The following is an 18,909-nucleotide window of genomic DNA, read 5'->3' on the forward strand; positions in this document are numbered from 1 at the left end:
CTGCCCACCCAGGTGTTGAACGAACTGCCTCTGGGGTCCTTTCCAGAGCCCACCCTGGGCTCAGCCCTCCCACTGGCAGTAGCTTCCCCGTCTTTGCTCTGATCACCCTCCCGGAACCTTCCCAGCCCCCAGGACACATGGGAGAGTGAGTTATCTGCTTCCACAGCCAGCGCAGTGCCTGCGGCTCAGTCAGGGTATTTATTTATTTTAAATTTTTTGGCCTTAGCTGCAGCACTCAGGATCTTTGGTGTCGAGTTCGGGCTCTGTAGTGTTGGCATGTGGGATCTTTAGTTGGGGCATGCAAACTCTTACTTGCAGCACGTGGGATCTAGTTCCCTGACCAGGGATCGAACCCTGGGAATCTTGCATTGGGAGTGTGGCGTCTTAACCACTGGACCACCAGGAAAGTCCCCCTGTTCTGTTCTTTGTCTGAAGTGCTCCAAGCACTCCTGTCCAGCCCCCTGTTTCTCTGTTACTCCATCCTCCTGTGTTTAATCCTCAATAGCTTTGCCCTAGGACCCAAGGAGGCTGAAAAGTGAAAGTGAAGTCGCTTAGTCGTGTCCAACTCTTTGCGACCCCATGGACTGTAGCCTACCAAGGTCCTAAGTCCATGGGACTTTCCAGGCAAGAATACTGGAGTGGGTTGCCATTTCCTTCTCCAGAGGATCTTCCCGACCCAGGGATCGAACCCGGGTCTCCCTCATTGTAGTCAGACACTTTACCGTCTAAGCTGGAGGCTGAGGCTATTTGTAATTCAGGCAATTTCTCAGCCTTCCTCTTCCAGCCTCTCCCCAGCCCCGAGCCCAGATCCTCCAGAGCTGGGTCCCTGCCAACCCTGTGCCCCACCCCTAACGGCCAGCCTCCCTCCCAGGACAGGTTCCTTGGAACCTGAGCCACCTTCTGCCCCTGCCCCCACTGCAACCCACTCCTACCCCAGCCTCCACAAAGCTTCCAGAAGGATCTTCCCTAAGCTCAGGCTGGGGCCTTGTGACGTGCCTCCAGCTTATCACCAGTCGGTGGCTCCATCACCCCCACTATCAAGTCCAGCCTGGCCTCGAAGGCCCTCTGTGACGTGGCCTCCACTGCCCCCCACCCAGCCCCTATCTCCCTCCCCACCTCCACTCTAACCATGCAGAAAAGAAGGAACACAGCAGGCCTGAGACAAAGGCCTGCTTGCAAGGGTGGACCTGGGCTGGCATCTGGACACTTGGATTTCAGGAAGTTCCCATCACTCCTTGATAAGAGTGGCCACTGGGAGTAAACTGCTGGTGATGCCAGTGTAGTTTATGCTGAACCCCTGTTTTCCTTCTGGGAGTCTGGATTTGGGTACATGCCAGGCAGAGGGTACCTTCACGACCAGCCCTCAGTGAAAAGCCTTGGGTCTCTAATGAGCTTCCCCGGTTGACGACTCTTCACATGTGTGGTCATAGCTCATTGCTGAAGACGTTAAGCATGGCTGACTCCACTGGGAGCAACTCTCGCGAGGCCTGAGCCTGGTTTCCCCCAGATATGGCCCTTGTGCCCTTTCCCTTTGCTGATTTTTTTTTTTTTTTTGGCCATGTGACATATGAGATCTTAGTTACTGGACTAGGGATCAAACCTGCGCCCGCAGCACTGAAAGAGCAGAGTCTTAACCACTGGACCACCAGGGAAGTCCCTCCCTTTGCTGGTTAAGCTCCATATCCTTTTGTGAAATAGCCATGAGCAAGACCCTGGGCCATGCCCTTTGAGTCCTCCTAGCCAATCATGGAATCTGGGGTGTCCTGGGAGCCCCCAGCTCACTGATCCTTTCTCAAATACTCCGTGGGTGTTTGGCCTCCATGCCTTTGCTCCCACTGCTCCTGCTTCATAAGCTGATCTCCCCATTTCACCTGGCGGGCCTGTCTGCACCTGTATGTCCAGGACACAGGTGACCTCCTCCTAGGTCCCCCTGCCCTCCGCTGTACATTTGTGACTTGGTGCTGTGGGCACTGCCTGGCCTTATGCTGGCTGATCTGAGGACCCCTAAGAAGTCAGGGGGTGGTTATTCCTTTCTCAAGAGGTTCCTGGCTTGACCGGGGAGGTGAAGGAGGATCCCTCCTCTTCTCTAATGTTTTGTCACTAACAAGCCTGTTGCGTGCATTATCAGTGAAAGACTGGTTATTTGGACATAGCTTTTGAGGAGACCTGCCTGGTTGTGAAGCGTGATGAGCCTGAGGGTCAGGCTCATGACAGTTGGCAGGACACTGGACTTGATTCGTGTCGTGATAACAACACCACTCCTTGCGGTGCAGGGGCTTCGGCTGCCCCCTCCTACCGTGGTCTGGAGCGGCTGGCAAAGATGCCTGGCTTGGGACTTCCCTGGCGGTTCAGGGGTTAAGACTCTGCCCTTTCGCTGCAGGAGGTGCGAGTTCAGTCTCCTGTCGGGGAACTAACATCTCTCACGCTGCATGGTGCAGTCAAAAAAAAAAAAAACAAACATCCTGGGCAGCAGGGAAAGAGCTCGAGAAGGAGAGAGAATCAACCCCAGCTTTGCCTGTGCTCTTCCCCCTTAGTCCTTGGGGCTCCGGGGCCCATCCTGGGGCCATCACAGCTGTCCCAACCATGAGGAGGGAGGTCAGGTCACCAAGGGCCACAAGGTCTATGAATGGAGCTACTCTGGCTCCAGGCCCAGGAGGGAACCAGGAGGGGACTGTCAATGCTGCCCACTCAGCCATGCCGTCAGACGGGGTTGGGGCGCGGGGAGTGAGGGGCAAGGCCACGATGAACCAGGAGCAGCTGTCAGTGGCAGCGGCAGGAGCAGGGGCCGCGGAGCCCTTGAAGCTGCCTCTCTGGGGACAATAGTGCTCCATGGGGTTGTCGTGACGGTTACGTGAAATGATCTTTGTCTCAAATGAATTTCTTCAAAAAACTGTTTGAAATACTATGACTGAACGAATGAATCTGTGTTACACATTTCAGGATAAAGAGGATATCCTCTGGGTCTCTCCCCGGGCCTGAAACGCAGTGTCCGTGTCTGACCCTCACCTGTGGTGGCTCATGGATGTCTTCAGAGCTTGGATAGCATTACCCCCTCCCTGGGGCAGCCCTCCCTCGCTCTCTTAGCACTTAGAGAGGGGAATTTGTGGTCACTTCCAAACACACACTAACACACACACAGACACACAAATACGCTAAAACACATATAGACAGCACAGGAGGCACACACAGGCACACGCACATCAGACACACAGACACACACTGAGACACACACTCCCAGGGCGCCCCTGCTGGTCCTGGCCTAACCTCCAACTGTTGTCCAGGTGCAGCAGGAAGTGGTCACTGCCGATATTCCGGCGTCTCTTGTGGCAGTACTGGTGCAGGCTCCCTCGGGAGGGGGTAAGGCAGCCAGGGGAAAGAGATTCTAGCAAGGGCTCCCCCGGGGTGTTCCCAGGTAAGGGTAGGAGGGTCTGCAGGGTCACTGGGGCAACAGTGAGGGGGTTGCCCGTTAAAGACTTAGAGCGGGGACCTCCCTGGGCGTCTGGTGGCTAAGACTCTGTGCTCCCAGTGCAGGGGTCACCAGTTCAATCCCCTGTCAGGGAACTAGATTCCACATGCCACAACTAAAGGCTTCACATGCTGGACTGAGACCTGATGCAGCTAAGACCGGAGACACACAGAGGCACACATGCGTCAGGGGCACAGACACACAGAGGCATACTGAGACACACACACACACACCCTCCCAAGGAGCGCCTGGGAGCCCATATATATATATACATATATGTATATACATACATCAGGCACACAGATACACAGAGGCATACTGAGACACACACACACACACACACACTCCCAAAGAGCGCCTGGGACCCGATATATATATATATATGTATATACTTACATCAGGCACACAGATATACAGAGACATACTAAGACACACACACACACACACCCAAGGAGCGCCTGCGAGACTATATATATACATATATGTGTATACATACATCAGGCACACAGACACACAGAGACATACTAAGACACACACACAACCTACCAAGGAGCGCCTGGGAGCCCATATATATATATATACATATAAGTATATACATACATCAGGCACACAGATACATACAGACATACTGAGACACACACACACACACACTCCCAAGGAGCGCCTGGGAGCCTATATATATATACATATAAGTATATACATACATCAGGCACACAGATACATAGAGACATACTGAGACACACACACACTCCCAAGGAGCGCCTGGGACCCGATATATATATATATGTATATACTTACATCAGGCACACAGATACACAGAGACATACTGAGACACACACACACACAGTCCCAAGGAGCGCCTCGGAGCCCATATATATATATACATATATGTATATACATACATCAGGCACACAGATACACAGAGGCATACTGAAACACACACACACACACCCTCCCAAGGAGCGCCTGGGAGTCCATATATATATACATATATGTATATACATACATCAGGCACATAGATACACAGAGACATACTAAGACACACACACACCCTCCCAAGGAGCGCCTGGGAGTCCATATATATATACATATATGTATATACATACATCAGGCACACAGATACACAGAGACATTCTGAGATACACACACACACCCTCCCAAGGAGCGCCTGGGAGCCCATATATATATATATATCTCTCTCTCTCTCTCAGATACTGTGTGTCTGTGTATATATATATACATATGACAGCAGCTATAAGTCATATATATGACATGTATATATATGACAGTGTATGTATATAAAATGACAGCAGCTATGTCATATAAATATGACATATATATGTGACTGTATATGTGTGTATGTCTGTATATGAGTTACAGCTACTGTCACCCTGGAAATGCTCAGGTTGGGAGGGCCACCTAAAGCCGATGAGGGGAGCCATGGGGGGCCACAGGGAGGCTGCTGGGACCCCAGGTGTGGGGAGGCTGCAGCCTTCAGGGCTCACCCACTGAGCTGAGAGTCAGGAGCCAGCTCCCACCCAGCTCCAGAGGACAGGCCTGGTGGTAGCCGGTCCAAGCAGCCAGACTCACCTCTGCTCAGACTGACCAGACCTCAGACTGACCAGACTGATCAGCTGCTCAGAGCTCAGACCTCTGAGGCCCACTGGCCTATGGTGGGGGGGATGAGCAGGTGGCCAAGACAACAGCTTGCCCAATGTTGCCAGATGTGAGGGGGCTCAGGGGGCTCCTGGAAGCCAGGCTTCCCCCATCCCCTCAGCCAGAGCCATTCTGTACTGTCTGTTCCCCAAATGGGGGTTCCTTGGGCAAAGTAGTTTGCAAAAAGAATTCTTCTGCCAGAAAACAAACCAAGCATACGAAAAGGACAACTGGCCTGGCCGACTTCCCAGAGCCCGTATCTCACTCAGGAGAAAGTCTAGGATGGCCAGGGAGCAGGTGGGAGGCCCTTGGACCTGGCACAGCAGTCCAGGGTCCCCTCCCACCTGAGAGGAAGGCCCGGAAATGGGGCACAGCTTGGCTCAGCAGCTCTGGGCAGCCCACGCTGACCCAGTGATGGGGAAATAGCCAGGACAGGCTGGGTTATGGGAGGACTGCCATGGCCGAGACAGCACAGGGTGTCCTGGGACGGGCCTAGGGGCTGATGGCAGACGGGCCCTAATCCCACGTGTGCCCTTCACTCGGGAAGGAGCTTGGCTCAGACGCTGTTCTGCTCCGGGTCTCAGTTTTCTCTAGTAAACGATGTGACCACTGATGAATTCATCTGACACGTGCCAGGCCTGCGGGTCCTGGTGAGCCAGACCATGATGCCTGTCCTCCATGGGCCTGATTCCTGGTGGGGAGAAGAGCCAGTGCCTGGACCACGCCAGGGGCTGCACCACGTGACTCTCAACCCCACCTCAACTTTGGCTTTGCGGCTCCCCTGCCTGGAGCCCGTTCCTGCGATGGCCACTTGGCTCATTCCCCATCCTCCCAGTGAGGCCCTGTTCTTCTCAAACCACCCCGTTGAGGACGATCTCCTCCCTCCAGTCCCCCTTCCCTGCTTCATCTTCCCACTAGATCACCACTGAACACACCCTACATTTTACTTATCTGCGGTTTTTATTTATTGCCAGTACTTCACTTAAAAGTAAGCACTCTGAGGGCAGGGATTTGACCCATTTTGCTCACTGCCATACCCTCGGTCCCTAATCGAACATCAAGCACACAGTAGATGTTCAGTAAATATCTGTAGAATGAATGAATAACAACCAGCCCCATTGTTGTCTCCATTTTACAGATAAGAAAACTGAGGCTCGGAGACGTGATTTATCCAAAGTCACACACCAGTTCCTAACAAAGCCAGGGCCTTCTGATTCCTCAAGCACATTTCTCTTTCCCTTTGACCAGTGACTGCCTTAGACCTCAGAGGAGAAGCCGGGGAATGATGCTAGACAATGAGAGGGAGGCCCACGGTCTTGAGCAGAGCTGTTCTAGAGCAGAGCTTTGCCCTGACTCACTTGGCCTTCTTGCTCTTGCTGGGGGAGCATCTATGGGGTCTGTACCAGCTATGGCATTTGGCCAGGGTGGCTTTGGGAAGAAAGGGGACTTCGGGCCCTCCAGCACGTGGGGCCATCGCACAGCGTGGGCTCCCTACAGCAGTAGGAGGCGTATACGCAGCTGTTTGCTGCGGGAGAAGGGAGGCCGCAGGCAGTGCCATATGGGCCATGTCTGGGGCTCCTGTCCCTCACCAGGCTCCCCCAGGCTCAGCCCAGGCAAGGCCCTGGCCCCCCACAAGCTGGGGGTGGGATGAGGGGACAGAAGGACCCCTGCCCCACATTCTGCCAGGAAGAGGTGACTCCCTTGGGCTCTGACTCTGCTCTGGTTGATGTGATCTCTGCCACTTTCCCCAGATCCCAGCAACACCTGTGCCTAGATTCTAACAACCGTGCCCTCTTGTAGCCCACCCAGGGTAGGAGAGCGAGGGTGGGTCTGGGAGCCAGGCTGATCCGCCAGCCGGAGACGCTTGGGCAGGCACTCCACTTCTCTGAACCTCGGTCCCCAATCTGTCCCTTTCTTTCCTCAAATTCCAATAACAGGGACTTCCCTGGTGGTCCAGTGGCTAATACGCCACACGCCCAATGCAGGGAGCCTGGGCTTCATCCCTGGTCGGGAAGCTGGATCCCACTTGTCACAACTTAGACCTGGCACAGCCAAATAAATATTTAAGAAATTCTAATAACAGCCTCGGCAATGCTCTCCTCACCTGTCAGGCTGCTCCCAGGCTCCGCCCTCTGTTGGTGCTGTGACCGCCACCTGGCAGCCCATCTCACCTTCCCTCTCCACTAACTCATCTAACTCACACGCACACACTGACACACACACACACACACACACTCATAAGTCTTTCAAATCCTAGTGACAATAGCATCTCCTCCAGGAAATCCCCCTGGACCCCGGGGTGGTCTACATGTCCCTCCACTGTGCCCTATACATTCTGCTGCCTTTATCATTAGCACTGGCTCCTGTCCCCTGCCAGACACATGCCAGTGTATGAGCTCCATCTCTGGGGCTGGCCAGGAGAAGTGTAGAGCCTGAGTGGGGGGAGTCCAGAGGACCGCCTTGGCGTCTACCCTGGATGCAGGGTGCCCAGGGAGAATCACTAGGGTGTGGCCGGTGTGGGGAGGCCATCTGGGGGCGGGGAAAGCCTCAGTGCGTGTCTCAGTGTGAGGAGAGCTCTCAATTCACTGCCCCCCCAGTGCTGGGACTCTGGAGAAGTGGGCCCGTCGTCGGGGGACACGAGGAGGGTTTGCAGGGCTCTCTGACCAGCGGTGACACCTCAGACCTCCTTGCCCTTATTCACCTGTCAGCTCATGACCAAGAGGCCCCTCCCGAAACGCAGGATTCGGCCCCAGAGCAAAGGGAAGCGAAAGGAACTGCTTGTACTTAGTGCCTGTTAGTCAGGCTTCCCTGGTGGCTCAGACGGTAAAGAACCGCCTGCAGTGCAGGAGACCCGGGTTCTGTCCCTGGGTTGGGCAGATCCCCTGGAGAAGGGCATGGCAACCCACTCCAGTATTCTTGCCTGGAGAATCCCATGGACAGAGGAGCCTGGCGGGCTACAGCCCATGGGATCGCAGAGAGTCGGACACGACAGCGACTAACACTTTCTTTCACTTTCAGTCAGCCCTTTGGCACGTCTTACCACCTAGCAGTTCACTAAAATCTTTGAAAGGTGAGACATAGGGTGATCGTCACCTTTACAGGAAGCTGGGCTTGGAGAAATTATGGCTTGTCCAAGGTGAGCATCTGGTGGATGGTGAGGCCAGAGTGTCTGACACACAGTGATGCCCTTTCTCACCCCCAAGTGGCCCCCAGGCATTGGGCCAAATGTCAGGGGAAGAATCTGTCCCCAGAGGGGGGAGGTGGGCAGGGAACCCCAGGGCTGGGAGAAGCTGGAGGAGACCGGAAGACCTGTCTCTGCTCTTAAGGGACCTAGGGCTACCAGGAACCTGGCCAGCAGAGGTGCAAAGAGAAAGGCTGTGAGTTCTGAATTATGCTGCTCAAAGTCAGAAACTGGCAGGGGTCTCCTGGTCTTGGGTCAGCTTGACATTAGATGGAAAGGCCCCCTGACCGCTCCCTACCTGGCCCTCCACCCCTGAGCTCAGGGGTCGGACTCCTCACTGGAGGCCAGAGACCTCCCTGTCCTGGTGGAGGGGATGTCCCAGCTTCCTGCCCACAGTGTCAGGGACCAAGTCCAGCCCCTGTGAGAGAGCTGTGTGACTGTGGGAGTGGCCTTGCATCCCTGGGCCTTGGTTTCTGCATTTTGTCAAAAGTGGAATAGTGGGGTTTCCCTCGTGGTCCAGTGGTTAAGAGTCGCCTTGCAATGCAGAGGACACGGGTTCGATCCCTGGTCCGGGAAGATCCCACTTGCCACTGGGCAACTAAGACTGCGCTCCACAACTACTGAGCCCACGCTTGAGAGCTGGGGCTCTGCAACAAGAGAAGCCTCCACTCACAGTAACCAGAGAAAGCCTGTGCACAGCCAGAAGACCCATCACAGCCAAAAATAAAATTAATTAATTAAATTTAAAATAGAAGAAAAAAGTGGAATGGAGCCATCTGTCTTGAGGGACCACGGTGAGGATGAAATGAGGATTGATATGGAGCCTCGCACTTAACTCACTGGGTCCCTGGCTTCCTTCCCAAACTGGCCCACAGGCAGGCAAGCCAGGTCTATGTGAAGTTGAGCCAGATGGTCCAGAAAAACAGACCTGGGGTCTCTGAAGAGCACTGAACTTGCAGCCTTCTCTGGACTCCCCTCTCTGCGCAGTTCTGTGGCTGTGTGACTCTGGGCAGGGTACTAAGCCTCTCTGTGCTCCTCACCAGGTGAATCACAGATGTAGGAGTGGCTGGGTTTTTGGTTTCATTTTCCTTTTTTAGGGTGAAATGTGGAGCATGGTAAGAGTCCCTCCCCAGGGTGACTGTAGTCTTAGGGTGAGGGGCCCTGTGCCGGAGGTGACCCACCCAGCCACAGAATGAAGTGCCCAGAGTCTGCCTTCTTGTTTTCTGGGAGGGCTCCCTGGCAGCTGAGAGAGGCTGGCCCAGCCTGTGTTTTCCTCCAGGGCCTGGGGTGACGGCACCAAAGCCCACATGCTCTGGCCTGGCTTGGCCATTGGTGTGGGGAGGGGCTCAGTACTGCCTTGCTTGAAGCGAACCCACTGAACAGAAAATGCCAAGGGGTCCTGAAAGGCAAATTTTAGAGTGCTCCCTCACTCTCCGAGAGGATCTTCATTGTTTTGAAAAGTTCCCCCCTCAAATTCCATTAACGGGACCCCTTCCTTGGACGGTGGGGGTGGGGGGCAATTCTTGCAAGGTGGGGACTGTGGAGCTGAGTTACAGGAGGAGCGTGGGGTTCAAAGTGTGAAGTGGAGGCGCTGGGGCCCGGCTGGACCATAACTTCAGTGACGGTGGGGACGCACCTGCTCTTAGGTGGCTGCCCCGGTACCCACACCGGCAAGGCATACAGTAGGTGCTCAATAAATGTTTGTGAGTGAAGAGTCAAAGGAAGTCAGGTCCGAATGACTCATGACTTTTCCCACTTGGGCTTGATGAACCTGAGGAGGTGGCTGTGGTCTCCCCACCCCAGGCCTGGGAGGAGGGCAGGGTGAGGACAGAGCCGGGAGGGCCCCCCCAGCGCCGTCCTGCGGCCCCGGAGCCGGCGGTCGCCAGGGAGCCTTGTTATGCACGCATGTGGCCACGAGAGGTCGCCCTGCACCGTCAGCCGCCGTGAATCCAGCCTCCCAGAGGACCCCTAGCGGTGGAGAAAAGAACTCACCTTGCAGAAAGCAGGATGCGTTCGGAGCAGGGTTGGAGAAAGACCATCTGGAGGGTCAGCTGAAGGACACTGTGAAAGGGACCCTTGGGGCACAGAGGAGGAAATGGGCCCAGAGAGGGGTGGCTGGTCCCAGGGACACACGGCTAGTCCTCGGCCATCCCCAGAGGACCCCTCCCAGTTCCTCATCACATGGATTTGAAGAGGGCCTCCTGTTGCTGGGGCTGCTTTGTCTGGGTCCACCAGACTTCTGGACTGCAAGGTGGAGATGGGGGTCAGGAGAGGCAGGGCTGGTGGGCGGGGAGGATGGGGGTGGGGTCACGGGGTGCACTTGACTCGCCCAAGGCCACCACCTTCTTGGTAGCCATCTCCTCCTGCAGGGAGGGCTCAACCAGTCACACTGTGGGGATAACTCTCCATCGATGTGGAAGCATCACCAAGTGAGACTGGTGCCCTAGGGGCTCTGGCTTGGCCCTCGCTGACCCCGGAACCCCATGCCTGAGGGGCAGGCCTGGCCCTGGGCACCCAGGCAGTGGGTCCTCCAGAGAGGCAGAGAGGCCAGGTGAGGAGCTGGGTTTGTCCTGGGCCGTTGGGGACTCTATCAGGTGGGGGTTAAACCGGGGAGCACATGGCCCTTCTAGTTCAGTTCAGTAGCTCAGTCATGTCCAACTCTTTGCGTCCCCACGGACTGCAGCTCCCATGGATGCCAGGCTTCCCTGTCCAACACCAACTCCCGGAGTTTGCTCAAACTCATGTCCATCGAGTCGGTGATGCCATCCAACCATCTCATCCTCCGTCGTCCCTTTCTCCTTCTGTCTTCAATCTTTCCCAGCATCAGAGTCTTTTCCAACACATCCGGCCAAAGTATTGGAGTTTCAGCTTCAGCATCAATCCTTCCAATCAATATTCAGGACTGATTTCCTTCAGGATGGACTGGTTGGATCTCCTTGAAGTCCAAGGGACTCTCAAGAATCTTCTCCAACACCACAGTTCAAAAGCATCAATTCTTCAGTGCTCAGCTTTGTTTATAGTCCGACTCTCGCATCCATACATGACTACTGGAAAAATCAAAGCTTTGACTAGACGGACCTTTGTTGGCAAAGTAATGTCTCTGCTTTTTAATATGCTGCCTTTGTTGGTTTGGGTTAGTAAGATGTGGGTGGGGAGCTACGACACAGCTCAAGCCCAGCTCACACTGACTTGCAGGGCAGGTGACTGGCCCTCTCTGGCTGTCTCCTTTCAGCTCTCCAAGCTGGGAGAGGAGGCCTTTCTCCTGGCTCTCTGGCATCACGATCCTGCCAGACGCCCTCCCTGGATCCCCACGGCTGGTCCGATGACAGGTGGACACCTTCCCCAGCCCCATCCTCAGCTCTGCCCACTCCCACCCACAGTGACTTCAGCTGCAGTGCTCTGACCCCTCCTCATCTCCCTGGGGCCTGCAGAAATCCCTTCTGGGCCCAGTTCAAATATCACCTCCTTTGAGAGGACCTCCTGGCCAGTCTGGACATCGAGGCCTCTCCCTGGCACCCCCATCCTGTGGGAGTTCCACACTCACTGTGCGAGTGGGGTTGTTGGCCAAGACCCAGAGGGTGGAGCTGCCTGAATGTAGGGTCTGGCCCAGCGGCAGGTACATCATCCAGCGAGACGGATGTGGGGAGAGAGAACAGAGGGGTCTCAGGAGGCCGAGCCCCACTCTTGAGCCCCTGAACTCGAGTTCAACACTCTCACTGGTCGGTCAGCGAACTTCCTAGGTGTGACACAGAAGAGCTTGTCCTTCAGCCCCAGCGTTGACATGGCTGTGTACACGGGTGGGCAGAGGACTCGCCCCGTTTGCCCTGGCCTGGCTGCCAGGCTATGGCCCCAGGCTCTGTTGGGCAGTCCCTCTTCTCCACGGATCCCTTGCCACCCTGGAAATCCTACAGCTCTTGAAGCCCCCATGGCTTCTGGCCAAGCTGTGGTGGGGGGCGTGGAGAGTCGGGCATGGGCTGCCCTGGCTGTGACAAAGCCACCTAAAGGGGCCCAAGAGGAGGGGAAGCCAAGAGTAACAGCAGGGCCACCCAGAGGGGTGCCAGGAGCTGGAGGGGGCACCATGGCCGCTATTCAAACAGCTGCAAGGCCAGGAAGCTGGACCGCACAGGGATTCTCTAAGGGGATATAATACTGTGAGGATCGTCAGAGGTGGCACCTCCTGGACCCAGCCATGGAGGGAGGGCATCTCCCAGAGGGCTGTCCGGAGGTGGAGTCCAGAGAGTGCCCTAGGCCCTGGGGATGCTGTTGAGGCGGTCAACAGAGGGAGTCCTGGCCGGGAGGGGCAGGGCGGGGTTACGGGGAATGACAAGAGAAGGGGCCGCAGGTCAAGGGGCCAAGGGGCCAAGGGGAAGGCAGGTTTGGGCTCTGGATTCCTCAGGAACGGAATGCTTACCTGCCCCGCTCCTGGCCCTTGGCAAACCTCCATCATCAAGGTGGCGTTGCCCATCCCAGCTCCAAAGGGGCTCTGAGCCAGGGGAGGGGGAAGTGCAAGGACCACCCAGCCCAAGGAAGGACTGAGCGACCCCTCCGCACGCAGCCTTGAGGGCCTCCACCCAGCCCTGTGTTCCCAGCACTCAACGGGTCACCGTGCACTGTCGCCTCCCCGGATTCAGCACCCTGTCTCCATCCTGGCGCAGGCCTCGCCCCGAAACCCCAGCCTGCCTCCAGCCCGTGTATGCTGTCGCCTCCTTCACTGCCCCCCACTTCCTGCCATGAAGGAGGCCCACAAAAGCCTGGCCCCACCCGCCTCTCTGGGAGCCATTTCTTGGCTCATCTCCCCCACTTTCCCACTCCGTCCAATGGCCTTCTTTTTTGAGAAGCGTGTCTACACCCTGACTTCTGCCTCAGTTCCTTCCCCTTGTGTTCAGCTCCGTGTCCACTTCCGTTGTGGCCCTCCTCTGGTCTCAGCACCCCTCCCGGGCACACCCACCCGCCACGTTGCACATGGAGCTGTCCCACTGGCCCACGTGTCTGCCTAACTGCAAGCTCCTCCGGGGAGGGCAGGCAGACTTGCCCCACTGTCCTGTATCCCTGGGCCCCAGTGCAAGCAGCAAAAAGAATGTGCTGAAAGGTTTTGCCGACGAGGATGAGGACATTCACTTGGTAAACATTTATTGAGCACCGGTTATGTACACAGCCTTGTGCTCAGCCCTGTAAGAGGTTACATAATGCAAGGCCCTGTGGCTCTCAAAAGAGCTCTAAACCACACAGTGTTCAAGGGGGAGGTTCTGTGCCTGCCCAGGGCAACTGGGGGCTTTGGCGGGGGCTCTGCCTAGAAGACTCCTGAACGACCCGCCAACTTACCTGAGCTTGGCCTGCACAGTGTTCTCCAGGGGCCCCTTTAGAGTTCATCTCCCCTAGTGCTAGGGGCAGGGACCAGGGTGGGGGCCTATTTCCTCTGCAAAGGGCCTGGCATCTCCGGAGCTTATTAAATACTTGCTGAGTGATGGCTGGAAAGAGCAAAAGACCAGCCTGGGGCACAGGGTCCTGGCTGATGGCTCACTAGCCAATGACGATGCTCTGTTAGAGCCTTTAATAGCAGGAGCTCAGCCCTGACCCCTTTCCTGGGGCTGCTCCATTCGCTTAATCCTCCCCGTGACCTCTGGGCAAGGAGGGCAAGGACTTCACTCCTTTTTACCCCTGAAGAGAACGGGGCTCAGGAGAAGGGACTCACTCAAAGCCGCATGGCCAGCAAGTGGTGGAGCTGGTGTTGGAACTCAGATCTGATGGCAACCCCAATGTTCTTCTTGGTGCTCCTTAGCAAGCTCTTCCAGACTTAGGAATCAACTCGCGCTACTTCTGAGTCTTCATATTTTCTTATTAATCAGATCAAAGCGGGGTGATTTTCTGAGTCCCAGATAAACCTGAGGTCTCCTTTGAGGGGCCTGGAGATTTAGCTGAGGGCATCAGAAATAAAGGAACGCCCCTAGTCTAGCCATCACTGGTGTGTTTGGCTCGTGTGCCCTGTTGCTCTGAGCTTCCTGGAGAATCTTCCGCTAATTTATCACCCACTTATCCATCCATCCATCCATTGTTCATCCATCCAACCATCCCTCATCCATCCATCCATCCATCTTTCATCCATCCAACTATCCCTCATCCATCCATTCAACCATCCATCCATCCAACCATCCCTCATCCATCCATCCATCCATCTTTCATCCATCCATTCAACCATCCATAATCCATCCATCCCTCATCCGTTCATCCATCCATCTTCCATCTATCCAACTATTCTTCATCCATCCATCCAACCATCCATCATCCATCCATCCATCTATCATCCCTCTAACCAGCCTCATTCACTTGCTCACTAGTCACAATGCACCTCTGATACGTAGCAGGTCCTATGCTAGAGAGATAAGACATATCTCCACCAAGTCAATAAAACGGAGCCGGTGTAGATATGATGATGCGGCACAGTGGGGACACAAAGTGACCTCGGTGTCCAGGGACTGCGGGGTGGGGGGGAGGAGTCCTAGAGGAGTTGGCAGCATCCTTCCCACGTCTCTGAGACTACTGGTGTATAGAGGAGAAGCCTCTGCCCAGGCCGGCCCCCATCCCAGCACATCCCAAGTTCTCTGTGAGGCCATTTCCTCACTGCTGGGGCAGAGACCCTTACAGAATCTGCCTGGCTCACTTCAGTGGGCCATTCTGAGGCTCGAAGGACAGACACAGCTTGGAGAGGGCTTGGCAACAGCAGAGTCCTCACAAGAACCTGCTATCAGGACAGTCCTCCCCAGCTCAGGATGGAAGGACAGGGTCTGGTCCTGGCTGTTTGGGATCCTCAGTCACTGGACGTGTGTAGTCACCCTGTGTTTCATGCCATGACCCTGCAGAGCCCAAATGCCAACAGGACCTTGGAGGCAACTACCTACCTGGCCCGCTGAGCCCAAGCTTCCAGATTCCCACATCTCCCAGGGGTTTCAGGGGCTCCCCAGACTGGCCCTGACCCCAATTGCTGTTCAGCACTTCCCACCTTCAGGCGTTTCCACCTTCATGACCACTGTCTCCTTGGTGCCCTACCAAGGAGAAGAGGCCGGGCAGGAGCCGGGAACCCTATTTGCAGGTGAGAAAACTGAGATTTGAGAAGCTGAGTGGCTGTCCCGTGGCGGGCAGACCTTTGGAGAGCTGGCTCTGGTGCCCTGTGGGCCTGTGGTGAATCCTGGTCGTGACCTGGAGCTTAACCTCTCTGGGCCTCGAAGCCTCATCTGTGAAAGGGGCACTGGCAGTATCTCTTCACAGGGTGGAATTACGAACTACAGGAGACAGTTTGGAAAATGCTTCCCAGGTGGCGCTAGTGGTAAAGAACCTGCTTGCCAATGCAGGAGACATAAGGGACTTGGGTTCGATCCCTGGGTCGGGAAGATCCCCTGGAGGAGGAATTGGCAACCCACTCTGGTATTCTTGCCTAGATAATTCCATGGACAGAGGAGCCTGGTGGGTTACAGTCCATAGGACTGCAGAGAGTTGGACATGAGAGAGCAACTTAGCACGCACACGACAGTATCTCTTCACAGGGTGGATGTACCAACTAAGTGAGAGAGTCTGGAAAATGCTTGGGGCAGGGCCCGGCACACCTGGGACCCCCAATAGTTTGGAAATATTATGAGTACTAATTCAGATCCTCTACCTCCTAAGCTTGCACCCTTTCCACTCCGCCCCCGCACCGCCCTCCTAAGGACTGAAGACAGCAGCTGGCAGTGGGAGGCGGTTACTTTAAATATGAGATGAGGAGAACAAAGGGAAAATAGAACAGGGTGGTGGCTTGTGGCTAAAATTGAACAATTCCCCTCCCAGACTTGGGGGAGGATCTGAAGGACATTATCGATGATCCCTTCTCCTTCTTCTCAAGGAACCAACAAGCCCTGCTTCACACCTCTGTCAGTCCGGCTGGGGGCTGGCGAGATGCTGGCCAGGGACCCCCACCACCCCAGGGGACACCACCTGCCTGCCCCAAAGGCTCTGTTCTCGGGAGAAGCAGGAAGTAGTTTAAGCGGGACCCTGGAGCTTCTCTGCATCACTTCCGAGACAGCATTAAATATTCACTAGAAGATTTCTCCATGGGCCCACCGCCACCTTCAAAGGCAGCCCTCTCACCCCCTTGGCAGCATGCCCGCCATCTTGGTTGCCACGGGGCCCTGCCACCCAGCCCCTGCCCTTCATCCTCTCACACTGACTGCCTTGGTGCCCCTTGCCCCGCTCCCACCCCCAATCCTGGGGAGGCCTGTGCTTCTAGGGTCTGTGCAGGTCCTGGTGGAGGGGACCAGTGTTCGGTTCTCTCATCTGGCTAGCACTTGCTGCTCTCCCAGGCAGAGGGCTGGGGCCCCAAGGGTGGGGGGCCTATGACTTGGCCCTCCAGATGTGTCCAGAAAAGGCTGCCCGACTTCCCCTCCGCTGAGCCGGCAGAGGGGACTGAGGTGTCTGGGTGAGTCCCCGCTGCCCACACACGGATGGCACCGGAGGGGCCTGGGCTGGTGGCGGCAGCAGGGCTGTGGTCACTGTCTGGGGCTGCGGCAGTCTGAACAGAGGGAGGTGGGGGCTGGTGGCCGGCGGGAGGAAGTGTCTGGATGGAGAGGTCGCCATGCCGTGGGACCCCAGCTCTCTACAGGGCAGGAGGTAAAGAGAACGGGCCTGAGAACACAGCTGGGGCCCGGCAGAGAAGGGCTGGTGAGGCTGGCACGGGGAGGGTCTGGTTCCCATCTGGAGCCACTTCCTAGCTGGACCCGGGCAAGATCTCTCACCCACCCAGCCTCATCTGTAAATGGGGACAGTGATGACCACCTTGGAGGTCTGTTGAGGACACAGGACATCACGTCATAAGGAAGCGAGTCCAAGTGCCTGCCAGGTGGGGGACACTGAGTGGCTGGAGTCTCCTGGCCTCAACCTCTTCCTCCTTCCGCCCTCTTGAGCACGCCACTTGCATACCCTCCAGCACTCCCAACAGCCATCCCGGCGGCTCCCTCAGGCACTGGTCTGAACGTGCTGCCCACCTGAGGCTGCCTCCCCAGGTAGCTCTCCCCTTCCCATCTCAGCCCTCCCCCGGGAAAGCCACAGCCTAGTTTAGCGCCACCTCCTCTGTGACACCTTCCCCAGCGCCCTGGGGGTGACGACAGTGCCTCCTTCCCTGACCCCACATGCCCATGAACGCCACCCTCTCTCTCCCTCTGGCAGATGGCTTATGGATAAGTGCGTCCCACTTTTTCATCCCTGGCCTGCCTTCCTCAGGGACTGCCTGCTGCCAAGGCTGAGGTGTTCCGGCGTGTGGCTCAATGGTCACGACCCTCTCCTTTTCAGTCCGTCAGCAACTGCTTGTTGATTCTCTGGCCGTGAGCGGGGAGGGGCCTGGGAGGATGGTTAGGGTGACCACGGCTGGCATGGGTCCCAGCGGGGAGAGAAGGAAAGCTACCGAGGTCAGCAGCGTCGTGCTTTCTGCCCTGTCTTGTGGCAGCTGGGTGTCAGACAGGTTCCCATCTCCAAGGCGGGGAGACAGCAGCACCCTCAAGCACACAGTGTGCGTGGCAGGGGCGCCGTCTGCTCTGGGGACAGGCCTGAGGCTCTCAGCAGCCTTGGGAGCCGGTGAGTTTTATCTCCATTTTTACAGACAAAGCCACTGAGGCTAGCGAGGTTAGGAAGAGCAGGGCTGGGCCTGAGTCAGGTCTGTGGACCTCACAGCCCACACTCCCCGGCTGCCACCCTAGCACTTGGGATTCGGGCTGAGCCTGGCTTACATTGTGGCACCTACACGTGGCAGATTGGAGGCGAGAACAGCTGCCAAGGCGGCAGTTGATAAACTGGCTATTCCAGGCCTCAGCGCCCACCTGCTTGTATGCCCATCTGCGTGCCTCACCAACCGCCCCCTGCAGAGCCTGGTGTGGCCCAGGGCTCGGGTCAGCGCAGGTCCCAGGTCAGAGCTGCCCTCCCCCCCAACCCCCATCCCATAAGTCCCAGAGGGTCAGATGACCAGTAAGGTCTAGATGACCAGTTAGGTCTATATGACCACAGTTAGGTCGAGATAACCAGCCCTGGGGCAGTGACCCTGACCTCCTCCTCTTTCTCAGGACCCCACACGCAGCAGCAACTCAGCAAACACTTGTGAAATTCACCAGCGGTCCACCATGCTCCCCTCTCTGCTCAGCTGCCTGGGTCTCTGAGTAGAACTCAGAGGAAGGACGGGAAGCTGTCCAGCAGAGCTGTCGACAGATCCCATGAAAAATGGATTCGAAGCCTTAGGAGGTCATGACCGGGCCAGGGCCCAGGGCTGCCAGGCCTGGATGTCCTGGTGAGCCATTTCAGGAAGGGAAGGTAGGCTGGGGAGCAGACAGGCTAGCCCGGTCTGCCCAGACCCAGCATTTCTAGGGGTGAGACTCAGATTGGGGGGGAAGGAGATTCTTGGGTCTGCAGGGTGGCCCCTCACACCATGCATCTATTCCCACCGTCACTTGGCCCTGAGCACCTCCTCCCTGGGGAAAATCCTTCTCTCCCTTGAGAGCTGGCTTTCAGGGCCCACCCCACCAGGGGCTCCCCAACACTCCCTAGGCGGGGTGTGAAGGCCTTCCGTCCACCCCCACCACGCCCTGTCCTCTCT

The sequence above is a fragment of the Moschus berezovskii genome, chromosome 6 (assembly GCF_049115385.1).
Source record: "Moschus berezovskii isolate FMDL1 chromosome 6, NW_MosBer_1.0, whole genome shotgun sequence".
NCBI lineage: Eukaryota > Metazoa > Chordata > Mammalia > Artiodactyla > Moschidae > Moschus > Moschus berezovskii.